Genomic DNA, 21,991 nt, shown 5'->3' on the forward strand with positions numbered 1-21,991 from the left:
ATAATGAACTCTCATCAGATCTTTAACCATTGCCATTTTTAGTCTTTTGTCATTTACAGACAGGTATTGCTTTATTCTGGCGCTTTTACAAAAGCATTCCCGCAAAAGTACTTTAATGTCAAGGAAATTTAAGGACAGGACTTTTGACAAGTATAGGCTTCTGAAAACTTTCAGATCATAAAACTGAACTGAGTAAGAATTTCCAGAACTAATGGAAAAACTGAATTCAACAGAACAAGTATTAATTACATGGGACTAAATGAACTGAGGAGGAAGATTATAATTTTTTATCATTTTTTTGTTTGAAAGAATGCTGGCTTCTTAATGGTTTTTTTTCAGATTTAAGAAAACTTTTCTCTTAAGCTATCTATGACTTATGTAGACATTATGTAGACAAAGATAAAACATTTGTTTTTCTTTTTCTCTTCCTGATCCCTTCAAAATTTGGAAATTTGGAGCATTCTTTTCACAAAAATATAGTTATTTACATGAATTTAATAAGAATCTATTCTCCTTTTAACAAGGCAATTAGAAATATTGGCTATATTACCAATGCTTTGACTGGAATATCACATATGAGAGAGGCATGCATAGACTCAGATATAATCAGATAGCTTTAAGGAACTACTTAGACTTGGACTTGGACTTGGCTTCCTGGTCTTGAGAGGTTGTTAAGAGCTCAATCTGAGATTCCTTACAAAAAGTTCTAACAAAGCAGTCATAAAAAGAGCTTATATGGCCCATCACTATTATTGGTGCATTTAAGTAAATAAACAGGCCAAGTTCAATGAAAATAAATTAGTTTTACTGTCACTATCTTTGATAAAAATGGGGGCAATTTTGGAGAGAAAACTTATTTTCACACCTTTGTCTATATTAGATTCTAATCCTGTTAATTGTACTTGAGGTTTTGTTATCTACCTGTAAACTGTACTAGATCCTGAATTCTTCTAGTTTCCTCAAATATCTGGTTACAAATCTCCAAAGTAACATTTCAATCACTAAGAACAAAGATTGCTCTTGAATATCCTTGGAAGGGACCGTATTAGGTCCTCCTCACTACTCAGATAGCAACCAAACTTCAGGGACTTGAACCTTAGATACACATCTTACAGCTGAAAAGGGCTCCATCTGACCTCGTGTACAGAAGCCGGAGACCTCCAAATAAAGTAGAGTAGGAAGAGAAGTATCTGCTATTGAGGTAGACTACTTCCTCTCAAAATGCTAGATCAAGACTTCATACTTTGGCTAAACATTAAACACTTTTTTCTTCCCTTTCTTTCCTTTACTCTGGCATTGACCTGGAAAGATGTCATCATCTGTATCTCAGGCCATTGCTAAGGGGAGGGAGGGATAACCTTTCAGACTGCTCGAATTGTCATCAACAACTGATCTGTCCATGACGCTAGAGACTCCCTGGTCCATTTCCCTGTCTTTGATTAACACCCAAACTTGAGAAATTTTGTCTCCAGGCTTTATGAAAGAAAGGGACACAAGGTAAGAGTAACCAGAATAAAACTGCCTGTGTGACCTACAGACCCTTAAAATTATACTGGCCTCCATGGCTGTTACCTTTCCAGTCCTGAGGCATAGATTCAGACAAGAACAACCCAGAGACATACATGACTCTGGGCTTGCCTCCATAGGGAGAGTCTTTCTCCCTTCCGTCAGATCAAGTGCCAATGAACATGTGATCAGAAATCTTTCCCTAATATTAGGAGAGCTGTTCAATGCCACAGCCAAAGCAACAGCAGCCCCAAAACAATCGCTTGACTCACTGGCTAAAGTAGTTTTAGACAACTACATAGACCTTGATTACTTACCTGATGAACAAGGAGGCATTTATGCAATAGGAAATATCACCTGTTGCATGGATAAATGCCTCTGGAGAAGTAGAAATTCAATTACACAAGATAAGGGAACAAGCACACTGGTTGTAACAAATTTCACCTGATTATCCACGGTCCTGCAATTTGTTCAGTTGGCTACCTTCAAGTCTAGGATCCTGGTTTAGAACCATCACACAAACTGGATTTGTCATATTACTTTTAATCCTGTTTTGTGTAATTATTTTTTAAGCTTTGTACCTATTGCCTGCCAAACCCTTATGGAAATGATGTACCCAATAAGGGGATGCTAGCTCAACGCTTTGAGATGATCTCCAATGCTTATGACCTTCAAAAGATACAGACTTTAACTGGGAAATGGCAGTTGTTACTCAGATGTGTCTTCAACAGTTCCAGTCTGTACACTTTTCCTCTGATGTGGGACATGACAACCAGGAAAGGTCCTTCCTAACACCGAGGGACCAAACCACTAAATATGAAAAACCCAATTCTTGATTAGCAGTGTTTTCATGGAAAGATATTAATTAAAAGGGGAAATGTGAAAATAAATAAAGGAAAACCTCATTTAAAGTGAAGAGGGAGCCGTCACACCTGTACTGCGTGTCACAACTTAATTTACATATCCCGGCAAAAAGAAGAAAGATTTTCTTCCGGCCCAGCAACAGCTCAGCCAATGATAAATCGCTGCAAAGTAGCCAATGAGAAGCCACCACAACCCCACAACCTGCAACTCTCAATCTCCTTCAATAAACTTTCATTCAAACCAGCCCCTCTCAACTTTCTCCCTTCCTCTATCAAAGAATGCTCCTCTCCTTTGTTCTTGGACTTTCCTGTGGTTCACCTTATTATGCATGTTCCAAATTGCAATTCCTCTGCTATTCCCACATAAACTCAATTTTGCTGACTAAACGCTGACCTTTTTGTTTTAAAGGTTTACACAGTGATATAAATTTTGTCAGTATTTTGTCCCAACTTGTGGTTTATCTGTTTCTTTAATGATGTCTTTCAAAGAGCAAAATTCCTACTTTTGATGAACTTGAATTTAACAACAACAAAAAAATCTGTTTTGCTTCCTGTTTTCTGTATTTTATTTAAGAGACTTCTACACATACCAAAGTTACAAAGATTTTCTCCTAGGTTTTCCTCCAGAATTTTTATAGTTTTAGGTTGCCATTTAAGTCTGATCTACTTCAAGTTAATTTTCGAGTGTGCTGTGAAGTCAGTATTTACATTCAGTTTTATTCATACAGATATCTAATTTTTATTAAATCACTTTTTAATAAATCACTTTTATTAAAAAGACTTTCCTTTTCTCCCTGAATTATCCCATCACCTTAAAGTTGCAATACTTGTGTATAATTAATGCTTTCCTTCTTTTCTCTAGTTTTTATGTAACTGGATAACTATTATTCAGATACCTTGGCTGAGTTTAGTTTTTCACTGTATTCAGTTTCTGATTATGATGTTTGCATATTCAATGCTTTATTGTCCTTCCTCCTTACTCTTACATACCTTCTTATACTCTAACTCTCCCAAAGTACACGAACTGAATTTTGAACTCTAGATCCCTGCTTATTGATGCTTTTCATGCTCTATCACAGTAATTGTGACAGTGGCACCAGTGACATTTTGGACTGGATAATTCTGTTTTGTGCGGAGCTGTGCGCTGGAGGATGTTTAGCAGCATCCTTGGCCTCTACCCAGTAGATACCAACAGAAGTCTCCAAGTCATGACAACAAAAATGACTCCTGTGGGGTTAAATTGACCCCAGGTGAGAACCACTGTTTTACATCCATGTTTACATTCATGAATTATTATTGTCAAAAAATGCATATGATTTGCCTAGAATTTTGGGGCAAAATTGTCAATAAAACATGTCATTTTTGAAGCTGGTATATTCAATCCTCACTTTCAGCCAGTAACTAAGTTTTTCTATGGATATGGATTAGCATATAACATAGCATGGGTTGTTGTCTTGTCTCTTTTCACCTAATAAAATTTGTTGGCCTCCATGAACAATAAAAACATAGCTTGAACATGTAATTTTTACCTTAAAGACTGTTACTTTAAGGGTAGCCTTACATGCTGCTATTCAAATTTATTTCACTTGCATTCTGAGGTAGGTTGACTAGGTGGTTCAACATTCGAAAATAAACTTGTTAAAGCTCATTGAGATCATTTTTAAAGCATTTTAATAGAAAATAACTACCTAAAGGAACATTTCTTCTGAGATATTAGCAGGAAAACTGACATAGGCCAAAAAATCTGAATATTTTGAAAAGTAGTTCTTTAAAGGTGGGTGGGATGTTATTCTGCACACATAGTTATGGTGATAATGATCTTGCTTAATATTAAAAAATAAAATTAAAAGATATCAAGCAAGCTATTCTCTGTTAGGTTTAACTTTTCAATTAAGAATGAATCAATGTTCATAATCTTTGTTCATATGTCTTTGTGAGTTAAATAAGTGAAGCATGCATTAACTAACTTGGTTCTTTCTGAATCTTAAGTGTTTTTACAACTAAGAAGGATTTCTGAGACTGATACTAAGACACCATAATTATTTATGAAAACTTCTCACTCACCATGCATATGCTTTTATGTACTTGACATATCTGAGACTCTAAACTGAGGATCTTGCCATTATTAACCTGCTTTTCTGTACATCAAGAAAAGTCTCAGCCAAGCATTTTAGAAATTAAAGTCTAAAATGAAAGTATGAAAAAAGGATGTTTGGGGGGCTAAGAGGAAAACAAGGAAGAATTAAAAGATAATTCATAATTTAACCTGTATATGTCATGTCAGCATATCTTCTGTCTTCTAATTAAAGATTCAGGGGTTTGTATCAGAATTTTTGAAACTTAAGTATATTTCAGGAAACACTAAAAACAAGTAATTTCTTTTCAAAAATGTTTATAATTTGTACCATCTTAAAAAATGTGACTTGTTTATCATAAAAGAGAAGTGCTTTATAATCATATTTAACCAATATTCTATTGTTATTTCTGTGCAACTTGGCTTTCTTGGTGTATTTTCTTGGAACATTTCCAAAAGGATAAACAGTGAGTAGCAACTGAAGCCAATAGAATCTATGAGTGTTATGTCCATTATTCCTATTGCTGATAGACAATCCTGAATGCTAACTATAAAAAGCACTTTAAGATTATTGTTTTAAGAAGAAATGGAAACTATAAACCAGTTGTTTATGGCATTGTACAGGGATTAAAAATTCAGCTTTGAGGGCTTCCCTGGTGGCGCAGTGGTTGAGAATCCACCTGCTGATGCAAGAGACACGGGTTCGTGCCCCGGTCCGGAAAGATCCCACATGCCACGAAGCGGCTGGGCCCGTGAGCCATGGCCGCTGAGCCTGCGCGTCTGAAGCCTGTGCTCCGCAACGGGAGAAGCCACAACAGTGAGAGGCCCGCGTACTGCAAAAAAAATTAAAAAATCAGCTTTGAAAAGCGGTAAATCTGTGTTTGAATCCTAGTCCTATCCTTTCCAACCCATGTGACTGTGGTGAGATTTCTTAACTTCCTGAGCCCCCATTTCCACATACGTAATAAGGATAATAATACCTTCTTCACAGGTTTGCTGAGACACTCAACGAGATGACTAGGGCCTGGCACAGGAGGGCAATGTATTAAGCTGATATTATTTTTGTTATTTTTGCTGCCGTTGCTTTTATTCTCATTCATAGTAGTACAAAAACTCTTCTACTTGAAGGGAGGAGTTTTAATTTATCAGAATGAAAGACACTTAAAAATTAAAGTCCCCAAGGGGCTTTTTATCATGGTTAGTATATGAAAAATATATGGCAGAATCCAGAACTTCGGTGATACTCAAGATGGTCTATCCACAGCACCCTGAGACAGCTGAGTGAGTTCCTCCCACACGATGCCTCCCCTTATCTCTGCAGGAATGTTCTTGATTCTTGCTGACATCCATCCATATGTCATCATAAACTTCCTACTCACTGCTGGGATTACACCTTTTTCTTTATTCATAAGCTTTCAAAATTCATGAAAACCCCAAAATCACTGTCAAGAGATGCAGGAAAATCTATCTTTTTGTCTGTTTGCAACAGAAGAGATTGATTTTTCTTTTAACAAATAATTTTTTAAGAACAGATATTTTAATATGTATTTCTAAAATGAAATAAGTTAATGTACTTTGTCAACACCTTCATGAGGTGGATGAATGTTATAACTCTATTATCCAGAGGACTAAAAGAGTGAACATAAGAATGCCAGTATTTCACCAAGTTAAAATGGCCTTCACCTCTTGTTGACTATCCTGTGTGGGCTTATCCCTAGGCATCTGGTGGACAGGCAAATCACCACCTTGTAAGTGTTTTATCCAGGTGAACTCAGTGTTAAGGTAGCACAACAAAATCTTAAAAGAGAAAAAAAATAATTACATTAAAGCCAAAATGCAACTTATTCTTACTTCCTAAATATTTCTTCTTCTCAATATTATCTCTTAATGCCTCTTTACCCTGTTTCAATAGTATCACTCATAAATGTGCTTTCTCTAATAAGAAAATAGTCATAATAATTATTATTCTTATTTAATAATAAGAATTTACTGAGTACCTCCTATGAGCCAGGCAATGGGTACATGGTACATGTAAACTCCTTTAGAAGATGAAGAAACTGAAACAATGCAGTTTAAGCGGCTTACTCAAGGTTACCAGGTAGCAAGGAACAAGGCGGGGCTGAAGATAATCAGGATACAGGGAATTCTGAAGCTCTATTCAGCCTAGTTTAATAAAATTCTTCTGTAAATAAGAGGTTTAGCCAAAATGTTCTTTAGTAATCCTTTCCTACATGACATAGCAGGGGAAGGTAGGCATTACTCTGCAAAAGAGGAGATGGGGAAAGGTGAAATAATGCTGTTCACAAACTGGCCCTCAAACACAGAGGACGAGGAGTGAGGGAAGAAAGAGGCAACCACTCCAGATTCCTGGGCGGCAGTTCTAATAAGCAAGGAACTTACTTACCAGGCTTGTCTCCACCACCATGAGACGAGTATATCTTCACCTCTGCCTGCCAGAGTCTTAAAAGTTTATATAGCAGCCTTAACTGGATTCAGTCATATATAACGTCCATGTGGTCTCAACAACACATTGCTCTCTCAGGGCTGCGTACTTGACAACGGCTCCCATTATGAACATTTGGGACAGAACATACATTCCAAGAATGGGGAGGGGGCAAGGAGCCTCCCATTGCCTGGGTCCAGGTCGCAGGTCAACCAGTGGTCAAGTCCTCTTGATAATCTCCTCCAACAAATAAATTGTTCAGGTTGGATTTGCACCCAGGTTTGTCTTACGTCGTGACTTTGTGTACTTCCCACCTCATTAAATTTTCAAAATTAGGGGTTGTTCATTAGTTCCTCATATTTCTGATTGATAGATAGCAATGATCCTGAGAAATATTCCCTTTACTTTAAGAATATTTTTCTTGCTTCAAAGCAAAGAAGTGAAGGGCTGTCAAAGCATCTTCTATCAAATGCAGAAATATTTCCTTCACCACAGACCCAGACACCTAAGATCAGTCTAACTTTAGGTCTGAAACTCATCACAAAATGTCTAAAGCTGCAAACTCAAGTGTGATCTCTTTTTTCAACGAGGCTCAGAGTATTTCCATGGGTCCTCTTATCAGATACCAGCTTGTACCAGAGCAGAAGGAAGCAGTGGGAGTCAAAGAAAGGGATAACATAAGTAGAACATTCTTTAAACGATCCTAAGTTGCAAGGAAATTGGAGAGTTTTGTTGGTTTGTTCCTTCTGAAAAAAAAAAGACAAGGTAACTAATTTTTAATATGTTTATTTCGATTTCAACTTCAGTCTCTTGAATGACAGATGGAAAAAAATCATAGAGAAACATTTAATTAAATAGATATGTGTTCCAAAATAATCACTGAGGACATAATTTTTTTTATTTAAAAAATGACATTATAAGATTACACTTTGAGCTTTTTCCTCTACTCTAAACAACTCCCATAGATGGATATAAAGTAAAATCTAAACATTAAAATGTGGTGAAACTAAAACAAGACAAACAGATAAATACATAATAGTCAAGGTCCCAGCGGGGAACAGATGTTACCCTCTAAGGATTTAAATTGTAAAGAATTAACTAAGAGGACGATACGTGGAGGTGTAGTCAGAATTCACGAAATCAATAAGGGATGATGAGTCACCCAGGGGCGGGCAGCAGGGGGAAGGATGATGAAGGAAGAGAACAATGACAACAGTTGTGTGTGGAAACCACAACTTTCTTTAAAATAAACTCATCACACTGGCCAACTCTGTCAAAACTAGATAAATTTTATTGTTCATTTTTTTTAAGTCACTCCTGCAGGTACTACAAGATAAACTTTACCTCGGATATTCCACATTTTACTGTAGAGCCCCAATTTGTCTTAGTCTATTATCTTTCACTTTCTAGTATAACCAACCATTTTATTTACTTACCCTCTTTTTCCTTTCATGAACGAAAGTCAAGCCCATTATCTTCTATACACATTTATATTTCTTTGCAACTTTTGAATTTATTAGAGCCTCAACCACCAATATTGGTTTCAACTCTTAACTGCAATTACTAACTTCTGCCATAGGCCAAAGAGTACCAGGGAGTAAACTGAAAATTGTCCATTACATACAAGCACGTTAGAGTAGCAGTATTCCAGAAACAATCGTACACCATTATACATATCCGCATAAGGCAGACTAAATTACTGTTTCCAATTATTCACTGATCTGCTGTGATTTTTTTTTTCACACATTCTCCATGGCCTCATGGTGAGTGAAGTGTATCTCTTTGCCCTTTGACCTGGGAATAGCCACATGCCTGGCTTTGGCTATAGGGATATTAGTGTACATGAGGGGAGCAGAGGCTAGAAATGTCCTTTCATGTTAGGGCATACGCTCCGGTGATATGCCATGAGAGATGCATGTCCCAGGTAGCCAATGCCCGACAGTCTATACCCCAGAAGAAATACAGTTGCATCACGGAGCCTGGAACCTGGGGCCTGAATCCCAGAGCTGGGGGTTCAGCCCAGCCCAGCTAATGTACAGACTACCTGCAGGCATATGAGCAAGGAAATAAATATTCCTTTAATCCACTGAGTCTGGGGATAGACAAGCAGTATTATTATGGCAATACCTGACTGAATCATGAAACAGGCATTATATTGCTTTTACCTTTGTGAAGGTTAATTATAAACATGCACACTAAGACACTAAGGTATCTTATATCCTTTCAGCCTACTAACTGACAGCCACTTTTTACTGTATAAAATATTTACCCAGATAGTGTATTTGGAATAGTCTTATTGATTTGCAGCATGATAAACAGTTTAATAGTAGTTTAGACAATACTGTTATTATAATTTAATTTAGTTAAACGTTCAAATTTTATTAACCGTTTTTTGGAAACAATAAATTATTTACCCATAAAATCAGTTTAGGAGATTAAAATTTTCAGAAGAATTAAGCTTTTTATGAACAAATATACTTGTCTTTTATAAACCAAACACTGCTAAATAAAATAAAGCGTGTTAATATTATTTTTCCCACATTGTGATAAAATCAGATGGCATATATTTCTTTAAATCAAAATTATTAAACCAGTATAAATTGTCCAAAAAGTCACCTGAATAAGAAATAGTCTTAACCGTTTTCAAGATTTATATAGTAAATAAAATTTTTCAATTCTTTTCTTTTGTTTTGTTTTTCCTAACATGATTTTCTTTTTTCTTTTAACACTTGATTTTGACAAATTTTAAACCTACAGAAAAGTTGAAAAGTTGGCCAGTAAACAGCCATATATACCTGTCACCTAGACTCACCAATTATTAATATTTTGCCACATTTCCTTTATCTCTCTCTAAATACATAATTTTAAATAAACTTATAATTTTGGAATACCTTTAGATTTACAAAAAAGTTGCATATAGTATTGTTCAGAGTTCCTGTGCACCTTTCCCTCAGTTTCCCCTAATGTTAACATCTTATATAGCCTGGGTTCAGTTGTCGAAACTAAGTAATTAACATTAATGCATTATATTAATTAAATTGTAGACTTCATTCAGATTTCATCTTTAAAGTATATTTTGAAGTACGAAAATTCTTAGGTTTTTTGGGTTTTGTTTTTTGTTTTTTTCCTGGCTATTTGTCTGATATCAATGACCTTTCTGTGCTTCTTATCTTCTAATTTAGCAATCAAGGTCATTATTTTTAAGTTCGTTTTTTTTCCCTTGACTTATAGCCCAACAAGCATTTAAAGTTTTTTTTTTGTTTCTGGAAATGTATGAATTCTTGCATTGTAAATTTACATAGGCCTTACTAGTCTCAATAAGCCAATAGAAACAAGAGCTCTATTCAATTTAAGTGAATTTATAATCTAACTCATCATTTTGTATTTGGAGATAAGCAGTTACATAGCATTCTATTTATTTACAAAGTATTTCAAATCACATAATGGGGTGTTGTTATCAAGCTCTAGGCAGGCTAGTTTGGAACTATAAATTCCAAATTCTGTTGGAATTTATAATTTTATTTCTCCCGCATACATTAAGTGTTGTTTTGGGCAGTACTTTTCTGGTCAGATGAGGGGTCACAATTTAAAGTTTATTAACACCTTTTTGTTTGCATGTGAAGCTTTCCCTCACACTTTGACCTGAATCATTTGTATATTTCTATGGGATTTCCTTATTTTTAAGAGAGGTGAGAGAAACATCATATACTCAGAAATCTGTCGATATCTAAGAAAGTAATGAAGACAAGCTGGAAGCCATCTTTTTAATCCCAAAATACTCAGGATTATTTTTAAAATTTATATCCAAAATAAACAAAATTCTCTTTTAGAAACTCTTTTGTAAATCATTCAGGCAGTTGAAAAGTTGTTCAACCTTATTATTTATCAGGGAAATACAGATTAAAACTCCAGTGGGATACCACTTTGCACACACTTGAATGGCAACATCCAAAATTCCATTGCAAGCAGAGCAACTGAAGTGTTCATAAATTTCTAGTGTGAATGTAAAATGGTACAAGTACTTTGGAAAACAGTTTGAAAGCTTCTTACAAAGAAGATACACATACACATCGGTACAGTAGTTCGACTTCAAAATATTTAAACAAGTAATGTTAAAATATGTCTATAAAAAGCTGTGTATAAGGATATTCATATCACTTTTAGTCATAACAACCCCAAACTAAAAACAGTTTGGGATTCCATCAACAGGAAAATAGACGAACAAACAGTGGTATATTTATACACTGGGATATTGTTTAGCAATAAAAAAGAATGATCTACTAAGACAAGATGGACGAATCTCAAAAGAAACACACATACATGTGAATAATGCTGTATAAGTCCATTGATATAAAGGTCAAGAGCAGACAAAACTAACCTGTAGTGATAGAAATCAGAAAAGCAGTGGTTGTCTTGGTGGAAGGAGAGAATTATTTGGTATATTTGATATAATTATTTTGTATAATGGAAGGATACTTTATCTTATTTACATATGTGTAGTTACTTGTCAAAATGTCTGTGCATTTTACTAAATGCCTCAATTTTTTAAAACTCTATTATAAAAAATACAAAATTCAGGGTACTATTTACCCCTGAGAGAGGCAGCAGGACAGGATAAAGAAGGAGCACTCAGTGGCAACAGTACTGGAACTTTTTAAGGTTTTAGATGCAGTGACATGTCACAAATGTCTATTTTATTAATATGTCATATAATATATAAATTATATTGTTTTGCATTTATCAACTATTATAGTATTTGACAAAATTCCTTCTTTTTCACTTTTATTAAAGAGTATTTAATGTTAGAATTATTTTTTTCTTGAAAGTTTGGTAGAACCCTCTTGTAAAACCAAGCTCATCCTTGAATTTGCTATGGGAGAAGCTTTTTTAACTGGTGATTTAAGTTCTTTAAAGGTTACAGACCATTCAGATATTTATTTTCTCCTTCATTAGTATCAGCTTTTATATTTATTATTTCTTTTCTTCTTTTTATTCTATTCATTTTAAACTCCTTAGGTAAGATGATTATCTAATTAATTTCAAACTTTCTTCTTTTATAATAAAAATATTAAGGTTTTATATTCCACTCTAAGTATTGCTTTGGTTGTATACCAAACACTTGAATATATAGCTTTTACATTATTCTTATAAATATTTTCTAACTTACTTTATGGTTTTTACTCATAAGATAAAGCTTTTCTTAATTGAAAGATAAATGTATTTTTCTGGTTACATTTTGTTGTTTTTTTAAAATTAGTGTCAATGTGGTCATATAGTGTGGTTTGGTTGCTCCTAATCACTTGAAATTAATGAGATAATTTGGCAGAACTTCCATATATTCTGCAGATTTAAGCTTCTGTACATATCCATTGGACAAAGCTGGATGTTTTTGTTGTTCATATTTTGAGTTAACACACCTGACTTAAATGCACAAAGACTTTATTCATTCAGTCAATTACTATTTGCCTGTGAGATGTTACTCCAATAAGTGTTCAGTTAGTGCCTACTATATGATTCAAACTGTGCTCAATGATCAGAGCCATAAGATATTTTACTCCACAAATATTTATTAACACTTTTGCTTGGTATTTTAATGCAAGAGGCAAATAACATAAACAAATATATACAGTATTTGATAAGTGATATAAATGCACATTCATTCAATCACAAAAGTGGGATTAAAAACTTCAGAGAATCCAGGAGGTCTTCCCAAAGTATTGTGCTCTTCTAAACTCTCTGTGAGCCTCTTAAGTGGTGTCAGAAGCACAGTAATGAAGTAAGGGAACCTTGCACTTTATCAGTATTCATTATAAGAGACTTATTTTGATGATTCATTCTTTTATTCAGATGTTCACATTATTTACTCTATTTAATTCATTTACTAAGATGCTATTACATATCAGATACTATTTTAGTACTTAAAAAACTGCTTTATTTCATGCTTACCACTGCCCTAGGCCACAGGTCTTACTTACCCTTAAGGAGTAAGGAACACACAAACTCAAAACGGGGAGGAAATATAATCAGGGTTCACACAGCTAGAAGGTTAGATGGTTTAGTTTAAACCTATTTGTTTTGATCACAAGTTCCTAGAGATGTGTAGCATAAATGTTGAACTAAAAATAAAATTTAGATGATATTTCAGCAGTTCTATATACTTTTCAAACAAGCATTATGCCACACCTAACTTCAGGTTTCCCAAGAAATTCTTATTACAATATAATCTCTAATATCATTAAAATGTTTTTACCTAACTCAACCCGACTATGAACACTGATAAATGAGTCTTCAATGCTCTTCTCAGTATAGAATAGCTGCTGGGGGGTTCTGAGCACAGAATGCTGTTGTTTGCAGTTCTTAGTATTTTGATTACCAGGAGCCCAAAAGCTCAGAGCAGCAATTTAATATCTGAAAACCAACTATAGTAGATCAAATGTTCCTTTTTATAATGGTATCTCCAGAAAACATTTATAATGAAAGTTATCTGGGTTGAGTTTCTGGTGTGCCTATGAAAAAAGTTGTTAAACACTACCTGTGAAAGGAGAATTATCTTTTGATACTAACTACAAATTTTAATGCAATTAGATTTGCTAAGTCACTCAGCAAGCTCCTCTCTCTACTTGGCCATTGAATGTGTCTCAAAAATATGAACAAAGATCCTAAAATTCAGTTATATAGACATTTACTAAATGTATATAAAAGGATATGGTGGGTGAGCTATACTGGTTTTCTCAAATCTGAAACTCTATTCCCTGTTAAGCCATTAACTATCTCTAACTGAATTTTCAGAAGAAATACAGTGATGCATTTTTCACCCTCCTCTCCCTTTCTCTTTCTCTTTCTCTCTCTCTCTCTCTCTCTCTCTCTCTCTCTCTCTCTCTCTCACACACACACACACACACACACACACAATTAATATCTGAAAAACTCACTTTGTGCACTGCATAAACTCCCTAATAGTCTGAAATACACATTTTCTCTTTCCTAGGGATACAACCTGAGTTGCCTGCCCTAATTCATTGCCAAAAAATTAAACTACATTGTAATATAAAATGAATTCATAATATTTTATGAGAAAAGATTGATGTTGAAAGTAAAAGATTGACTTATTTTTATCTTCTCTGAATTTCTCTCCTTGCATTTGATCCAAAACAGTCACCAGAAAGTTATTTAAGATAAATTAAATTGAGGTAATGCCACCTATTCTGTTTAATTTTACTGAAATCATGAGTGCTAAAGCAAATGCCACTGGCTGCCAGATAAGACTTCCTAAAACACCACTATACTGTATTCTCTTCTTTCTTAAGAACTTGTTTCCCTGCTCCCTACTGCACATATATCATATACAAACAAACTCCTTTTAAAAATCTGATTGTCATCTACAGACCATATTTTTCAATGATTCCCAATGTTCAACCCAGTCACCTTTTTCATTTCTAGCCCTGTACCTCTCCATAAGTTTTACTGGAGAAAGCAGGGAAGTATTTGTAGTAGAAAATAATAAAAAGATAACCAATATTCCATAGTCCCTGAATTTCCTACCTGCCACCTACTATGGCCACAGACACCCTTCCTTTACACTTGTCAGTCAGTACACAGAGACTACAGACAGTCACATTCTTTTACTAACTGGGATTTTGACTCCAAGCCCCTAGCTTCCTCGGACCACATATGGATCGTGAGAACTCTGAGAGATAGGATAAGGAAGGAATGGAGAGAAGGAGATACTTTTTCACCACATAAACTTTAAAGCTCAGAATCTCAAAGATAAATCAATGAGCAGAATGCAAAGGAAAACTTGCCCTCAGATGCTATACTTTATCATCCTTTCTTGAGTCACATCAAAAGCTCTATCTTCTACTACTATGGCACAGTTTTCTCTTTTTCTTCGAGAGAGGTAAGATAGCCTTGAACAACCTAAGAAGAAAAGTGTATAGCAACAATTCCTATTTTTCCTTTGAAGGCAAGTTAAAAAAAAAAGTTACCACATTATATGAAATTTTCATCAATGATATTAGTCTTTCATCCATGTATTCATTTAACAAACGTTCATTGAGTACCTACTATGTGTTCGGCTTTGTTCTAGGAGTTCAGGATATACTAGTGTGGAAATAAACAAAGACCAACCAAAGGAGTAAAGCAACGGCTGCTTATTCTGAGCTTGCTAGAGTAAGGGAGTCAGCCACCGTCACCTGTCACCTGCACTTTGGCAGAGATTCAAAGACAAATGGAAAAGCTTTATCATGTTAAAGGGGAAGGCTTCAGGTGTGCCCTGATTGGAAGCTGTTGGCATGGGGAAGCTACAGGTAGGCCAACTAGAAGCAGGGCATCCTCTGCGATTGGTTAGAGGTACATATTTGACTTTCTATGGTTGATTTTAAGTTGGAAGCAGGGACAAAAATTAGGGAAGCTGTCAATTATTAATCAGGTCCTGGCCATGTTGGGCTGATTGTTGCACAAGTTATTGTTTAGCTTCCTAGACTGTCACTAGAGGTAACAATCAGGCTTTCTGCAAGTGTGATTTATTGCAGGTGGGCTTCCTGGGTTGTTTATTATAGACAAGGAGATTGGTTTCATAGGCAGTTTGCTGCAGGTTGTAGGTTAAAGTTTCTTTTTTATATATGGTCTGACCATTGACCATTTGTATGTTCAATCTCTCAGCAGTAAACAAACAAAAGTCCTCGTAGAGTGTATGTTCTACAAGGGATATTATACTGACTTCTTTCTCTAGATCTTTTTGCACTTATTATTTCATATAATTGGTAAGAAGTATGCAGTCTTTTCTTTCATCATTGGCATCTCACAATTTGGACTTTATTATGCCCATATGTAATATTAAAATATCCATTCATTTGTTTAAAAATATGTCTTGATCACCTACTACGTGCCAGGAACTACTGCAGTCTGTAAAGATTCAGTAGTGAGCGAAGTCCTGCCCTCACTGAACTTACATCTGATTAAAGGAACACAAATAATAATCATAATAAATAAAATAAGTTTTGTTTTTTAGAAGGTGATAAATCTTATGAAAATAAAAAAGCAGAATAGTGGCCAAGATGGCAGAGTAGGAAGACCCTGAACTCACCTCCTCCCATAGGTACAACAAAATTACAACTATTTACAGAGCAACTATCAATGAAAATGATCTGAAGACTAGCAGAAAAGATCTCCTATGAATAAAGATATAAAGGAGTCACAACAAGATGGTAGGAGAGATGGAAATAAAGTATAGTCAAGACCCGCACCCCCAGATAGGTGACCCACAAACAAAACGATAATTTACAATCGCAAAGGTTCTCCCCAAGGAGCGAGGTCCACATCAGATGCCTCAGGCCAGGGGTCCTGTACCAGGAAAGTAAGCCCCAGAATGTTTGGCTTTGAAGGCCAGTGTTTCCATAGCTGTGGGAACTAGAGACTCCACTCTTAAAGGGACCACACAAAATCTCACATCCACTAAGACCCAGGGCAGAAGCAGCAATTTTAAAGATGTCTGGGTCAGATCCACTCGCTTGATCTTGGAGAGCCTCGCAGAAAGGCAGGAGACAACTAGGATCCTCACCCTGGGGATATAGATGCTGGCAGCACACATTTTGGGGAGCTCATTTTGCCATGAAGACACTTGTGCTGGCAAGCGTCATTTTGAAATCCTCCCTCTAGCTTATTAATACTGGAGCCCGGCCCCACCCACCAGCTCGTCAGCATCAGTCCTGGGGCACCCGAAACCAAACAGCCAGCTGGGTGCAGATGCAGCCCCACCAACCAGCAGGCCAGCTGCCATAGGAATTCTTGAGCCCCCATCAGCCCCAGGACCCAGTCCTTCCTACAAGAGGGCCCAGGACCCAGCACTACCCACCATTGGCCAGTACTAGCCCCAGGACATCCAGGGCTCCACAGCCAGCCCTTGGACTGGGACCCACCAACCAGCAGGTCAACACCATCTCTGGGACACATGGATCCTGCAGCCAGAGACCCTAAGACCCAGCTCTGCCCACCACTGGGCAAGCACCAGCTCCAGGAACACCTGTCCCCAGCCAATCCCACGAGGGAATAGTTACAAGCCCTGGACCATTGCGGACCTACAGCCAGCTATGTCAAGACACAGCTTATCCACCAGTGGGAGCGGGAAGGCACCACCTCGGGATACCCTGGCCCCCAGCCCTGGTCACCAGTGGGCTGACACCAGCTCCAAGACACCCTGGACCCACAGCCAGCCATGTCAGGAACCAGCCCTATCCACCAGTAGGTGGACTTCAGACCTGGGGCATCCCAGGACATGGCCCTATCTATTAACAGACCAACACAAGATTTGAGACATGCCCCCCACCCCCAGGGCTCCATAGCCAGCCAACTCATGACCCTGCCCTACCCACCAGTGGCTGGCAGCTTCTGGCCAAGGCAGGGCCTGGCAACCAACCAGACTTAGGTTCAACCACGCCTACCAGACTATACATAGTAGTCAGCTTGCCACAACAGAAGGGCCCATGCAGCTCACATGGAGGGCACCCTTGAAGCATATAGCTCTGGTGACCAGAGGGGAGTGTGCTGCTGGATGCCATAGCACATTTCCTATATAAGGCCACTGCTCGAAAATCAGGGAACATAACCATCCTACCAAATACATAGAAATAGAAACAGTAAATTAGGCAAAATGTGGTGACAGAGGAACATGTTCCAAACAAAGGAATAAGATAAAACCCCAGAAGAAGAACTAAGTGAAATTGAGATAAACAATCTACCTAAGAAAGAGTTCAAGGCAATAATCATAAAGTTGCTCAAAAAATTTGGGAGGAGAATGGATGAACACAGTGAGAAGTTAAAAGTATCTAACAAGGAGTTAGAAAACATAAAGAAGAACCAAACACACCTGAATAATACAATAAATGAAATTTTAAAAATACACTAGAAGTAATCAACAGTATATTAGATTATACAGAGGAATGGAACAACAAACTGGAAGACAGAATAGTGGAAATCACTAGAGCAGAACAGAGAAAAGAAAAAAGAATTTAAAAAATGAGGACAGTATTAGAAACTTCTAGGACAATATCAAGCATACTAACATCCACCTTTTAGGGGTCCCAGGAGGAGAAGAGAGAGAGAAAGGGGCAGAGAACATATTTGAAGATGTAATAGCTAAAAACTTTCTTAACCTAGGAAAGGAAACAGACATCCAGGTCCAATAGCACAGAGAATCCCAAACAGGATCAACCCTAAGAGAAGCACACAAAGACACACTGTAATTAAAATGACAAAAATTAAAAATAAAGAGAGAATATTAAAAACAGCAAGGGAAAAACAACAAGTTAAACACAAGAGAACTTCAATATGGCTATTAGCTGACTTTTCAGCAGAAACTCTTCAGGCCAGAAGGAGTTATAAGATATATTTAAAGTGAAAAAAGGGAAAATCTACAATGAAGAACACTCTACCTGGAAAGGCTATCATTCAGATTTGAAGGAGATATCAAGAGTTTTACAGACAAGCAAAAGCTTAAAGAGTTCAGCACCAAGAAACCAACTTTACAAGAAATGTTAAAGGGACTTCTCTAAGCAGAAAAGAAAAGGTTACAACTTGAAATATAAAAATTACAAAAGGAAAACTCCCATTGGTAAATGCAAATATACAGTAAAGGTAATCGATCAACCACATATAAAGCTAGCAGAAAGGTTAAAAGTCAAAAGTACTGAAATAATTTATAGCCACATATAAATAGTAAAACCATTTCTATCCACATAGAAAGATCAAAGCAGAAACAAATGAAATAAAAACTAAAAAGAAAAAAAAAAATAGATAAACAAAATTGGTAAATCTTTACCCAGACTCAAAGGAAAAAACAGAGCAGGCAGAATTAAATAAAATCAGAAATGAAAAAGAAGTTACAAACAACACGACATAAATACAAAGGATCATAAGAGATTACAAAGGATCATAAAAGATTACAATTATATGCCAATAAAATGGACAACCTAGAAGAAATGGATAAAATTCTAGAAGTATACAATCTCCCAAGACTGAATCAGGAAGAAAGAGAAAATATGAACAGACCAGTTACCAATAATGAAATTGAATCATTAATTTTAAAAAACCTCTCAACAATAACAAACAAAAGTTCCAGACCAGACGCCTTCACAGAAGAATCCTACCAAACACTTAGAGAAGAGTTCCCCCATCCTTCTCAAATGATTCCAAAGAATTGCACAGGAAGGAACACTTCTGAACTCATTTTATGAGGCCAGCATCACCCTGATACCAAAACCAAAGTTATCACAAAAAAATAAAACTTACAGGCCAATATCTTTGATGAAAATAGATGCAAAAATCCTCAACAAAATATTAGCAGACTGAATTCAATAACACATTAATCATCCTTTGTGAGTAAAAGGGATTTATCCCAGGGGTGAAAGGATGGTTCAATATCCACAAATCAATGTGATACAGCACATTAACAAATTGAAGAATAAAAATCATATGATCATCTCAATAGATGCAGAGAAAGCTTTCAACAAAATTCAACAAACTGGATATAGAGAGAACATACCTTAACATAAAAGCCATATATGATAAGCCCACAGCTAACATTATACTCAATGGCGAAAAGCTGAAAGCTTTTCCTCTAAGATCAGGAACAAGACAGAGATGCCCATTCTTGCCACTTTTATTCCATATAGTATTAGAAGTCATAGACCCAGCAACCAGACAAGAAAAAAATAAAATTCATCCAAATTGGAAAGGAAGAATTAAAACTCACTGTTGGCAGATGACATGATACTATACATAGAAAATACTAAAGATACCACCAAAAAACTGCTAGAACACATCAATTAATTAATTAATTTGGTAATGTTGCAGGAAATAAAACTAATATACAGATATCTGTTGCATTTCTATCACTAACAGTGAAGTATCAGAAAGAGAAGTTAAAGGAAAAAATACCATTTACAATTGCACTAGAAAGAATAAAATACCTAGGAATAAATCTAACAAGGAGGTAAAAGACCTGTAACTGTAAGACACTGAGGAAAGAAGTTAAAGATGACACACAAGATGGAAAGATATACTGTGTTCATGGATTAGAAGAATTAACATTGTTTAAATGACCATACTACCCAAGACAATCTATAGATTCAATACAATCCCTATCAAAATATCAATGGTATTTTTTTACAAAACTAAAACAAATAATTTTGAAATTTGTATGGAAACATAAAAGACCCCAAATAGCCAAAACAATCTTAAGAGAGAAGAACAAAGCTGAGGTATCATTCTCCCTGATTTAAAGCATCCTACAAAGTTACAGTAATCAAAACAGTATGGTACTGGGACAAAAACAGACACATAAATCAATGGAACAGAATAGAGAGCCCAGAAATGAACCTACACTTACATGGGCCATTAATCTACAACAAAGGAGACAAGAATATACAATGGGGAAAATACAGCCTCTTCAAAAAATGGTGTTGGCATATATATGGAATTTAAGAAAAAAAAAAATGTCATGAAGAACCTAGGGGTAAGACAGGAATAAAGACACAGACCTACCGGAGAACGGACTTGAGGATATGGGGAGGGGGAAGAGTGAGCTGTGACAGGGCGAGAGACAGTCATGGACATATATATACTAACAAACGTAAGGTAGATAGCTAGTGGGAAGCAGCCGCATGGCACAGGGATATCGGCTCGGTGCTTTGTGACCGCCTGGAGGGGTGGGATAGGGAGGGTGGGAGGGAGGGAGACGCAAGAGGGAAGAGATATGGGAACATATGTATATGTATAACTGATTCACTTTGTTATAAAGGAGAAACTAACACACCATTGTAAAGCAATTATACCCCAATAAAGATGTTAAAAAAAAAATGGTGTTGGAAAAACTGGACAATTACATGCAAAATAATCAAGCTGGGCTACGTCATCACACCATATACAAAAATAAACTCAAAATGGATTAAAGACTTAAATGAAATACCTGAAAATTTAAAAGTTATAGAAGAAATCATATTCAGTATTCTCTTTGACATTGGTCTTATCAATATTTTTTTTGGATATTTCCCTTCCTCAGGCAAGAGGACCAAAATCAAAAATAAATACATCAAACTAAAAAGCCTCTTCACAGTGAAGGATACTATCAACAAAATGAAAAAGCATCCTATTGAGTGGGAGAATATATTTACAAATTATATATCTGATAAGGGGTTAATATCCAAAATATACAAAGAACTCATACCACTCAACATCAAAAAAAACAAGCAATCCAATTGAAAAATAGAGGAACTGAATAGATGGTTTTCCTAAGCAGACTTACACATGGCCAACAGGCACATGAACAGATGCTCTATATCATTTATCATCAGGGAAATGCAAATCAAAACCACAATGAGATATCACTTTACACCTGTCAGAATGGCTATTCTCAAGAGGTAACAAATCACAAGTGTTGACAAGGATGTGGAAAAAAATGGAACCCTCATGCACTGTTGGTGGGAATATAAATTGGTGCAGCCAGTATGGAAAACAATATGGAGATTTATCAAAAAATTAGAAATAGAACTACTATATCATCCAGAGATTCCCCTCCTGTGTATTTATCTGAAGAGAACAAAAACACTAATTCAAAAAGATACATGTACTCATGTGTTCATTGCACCATTATTTACAATAGCCAATAGACAGAAGAAACCTAAGTGCTCATCAATAGATGAATGGATAAATAAGATGTGGTATATATGTATATACGATGGAATATTACTCATCCATAAAAAGAATGAAATCTTGCTATTTGTGTCAGCATGGATAGATCTACAAGGTATTATGCTAAGTGAAATAAGTCAGACAGAGAAAGGCAAATACTATACATTTTCATTTATATGTGGCATCTAAAAAAAAAAAGAATAAATATAACTAAACAGAAACAGAGTCACAGTACAGAGAACAAACAGGTTGTTGTTAGGGAGGAGGGGATTGAAGGAGGAGAGAAATAGGTGAGGGAGATTAAGAGATACAAACTTTCAGTCATAAAATAAATGAGTCACAGACATTTAATGTAGAGTGTGGGGAACATAGTCAATAATTATGTAATATCTATGGTGACAGATGGTAACTGTACCTATT

This window comes from Phocoena sinus, chromosome 5, assembly GCF_008692025.1.
Source record: "Phocoena sinus isolate mPhoSin1 chromosome 5, mPhoSin1.pri, whole genome shotgun sequence".
Taxonomy (NCBI): Eukaryota; Metazoa; Chordata; class Mammalia; order Artiodactyla; family Phocoenidae; genus Phocoena; species Phocoena sinus.